This window comes from Columba livia, chromosome 4 (genome assembly GCF_036013475.1).
Source record: "Columba livia isolate bColLiv1 breed racing homer chromosome 4, bColLiv1.pat.W.v2, whole genome shotgun sequence".
In the NCBI taxonomy this organism is placed as follows: domain Eukaryota; kingdom Metazoa; phylum Chordata; class Aves; order Columbiformes; family Columbidae; genus Columba; species Columba livia.
The window spans coordinates 59933262-59935195 of record NC_088605.1 but is presented as its reverse complement, the minus strand read 5'-3'; positions in this window follow the sequence as shown (position 1 = coordinate 59935195).

The following is a 1934-nucleotide window of genomic DNA, read 5'->3' as shown; positions in this document are numbered from 1 at the left end:
TTTAGCCCTTCTTCCCATCCCAATAAAGCTGGAGGAGGCACCATCTCCCACAGCATCTTGAACGAAGGAGTAAAGACTAGAATGCAGGAGAATCCAATTACCCACAATGATACCTGATGGCTGTCACTCTGGGATGGACTTAACATCATCCGCAACACCTTCCATTTTCTGCAGCAGGTGAGCAGGGCCAGAGCAAAGTGTACAACCGAGAAATACCTTTCCTAAGAGCAAAACCATTTGTGTGGCAATGGGGCCAGTGCTCTGGGGCAATGAGCTAATCCCCTTGCAGAAAATCAAGTAACACAAGCTCCCTCTGCCCATATATGCCTGTGCCCCTAAGCTCTCCTCCTGGGGCACAGCTGGCTCAGTCTTTCACCCGCCAACCACCAGCAGAGAGGAAACAGCATCTGCAGTAGCTGATCGTGGCCACCAAAGCACAACTCAGCTGCATCATCTTATGGGTGTTCTTTCATCTGCAAACACAACAAAATAAGCTACTGATCACCTCAAGTCATCACCCAGATGGTAGGAACTTTGTGTCCCTCCCACCTCTGTGGTAAAACAGAAGTTGGGGTTGGCTACTTGGTTCAAAATTCATGAGGAAGAGGAAAGGAGAGAGACATCAACGGATAGGAAAAAAGCACAGACTCAGTTCTTGGCTTGGTTTGGGACTGTTGGATTTTTATGGGTTGTTTGTTTGTTTGTTTTTTCCCCAGAAAACCAGATAAAAATTAGTACTTTATCACATGGTCAAAGCTTGCCACACAGGTGCAAGAAATCCTGGTTAAAGAATTTCACTCTCAGATTTTTCCAAATTTTGAGTACAAACTTGCAGTTTGAATTATCTTTTTAAGCAATTGCCTTAGGTTTTTAATAAGCAAATGAAAAAATAAAATTGAAATACTATACTGCAATCAGAAGGGGCAAAGAGTAAAACTGAAACTGTTAGATGAACTTCACCTGTCTCCAGCATTTCAGCAGCAGGCTGTCACCCGTCACCCATACCAGTGAAACACTTTGGTAGCTGCTTTCACAGGTACTTGCTGACTGCAGAGGAGCAATTTGCTGTTTGGACGAATGTAAGAATCATGAGTTTTACTCTGAGCTTTGAAGTGTATTGGCAAGAACAAACTTTTTCCCCCATCTCCTTTAGTCTTGCATTATGTTTGCTCTCTGCTGGGATCTTGTTCTCCTCAGTGAGCCACTACTCTTTCACCATTTTCTATGGTTCATCACAGCCTTTGTGCAGCAACTAAAAAATTTGCTTTTCTGGAAGTGAAAAAATATTCATCTATGTGGTAGTTAGACTCCATACTAATATAACTGACAAAAGTGATCAATGCTGGCCAGGGGCGGCCTAAATCAATAAGACAAAGAATTTCTGATTAAGCAGCAAGGCATTCTGCACGTGGTTATTGGCTATTTATCTTGAAGAGCAGCCCTCTAATACTTGCAAAATATCTGTTTTTAATCTAGAATAATCAAGTGTTGTATCAGACCATGCTGTGCTACATGTCATGACAGCTAGAGTTTATAATATATTCCTTCTTCCTTCAATAGTAGTGAAGTTTGTTTAGAAAAAGGAGGCTCTCTAACATGAAGTATATGTATAGGCTACCCCGGGACTATTATATCTTTTGAAATCAGAAAGAAGAAAAGCTTTGGAAAGTGTACCATAGGTTGTGCTTCAATTCTTCAGGCATCTGTTCCCAAGGGCTTATATATTTTGCCATGTACCGGAGCAGGTCCAGAAAAGAAGGGAGAATTGGCAAAGACTACAATTTCAGAAACCCTACTGCCAGCTACAGAAATTAGAAACAGTCTCTTTCACTAGGAATTAGTGAAAATGAGGAAATAGAACGTTTAAGAGTTTGTATCCATCATAGGACATTTAATCTACCAGATAAGTAAAGATAGACTCTGATCCAACAAAA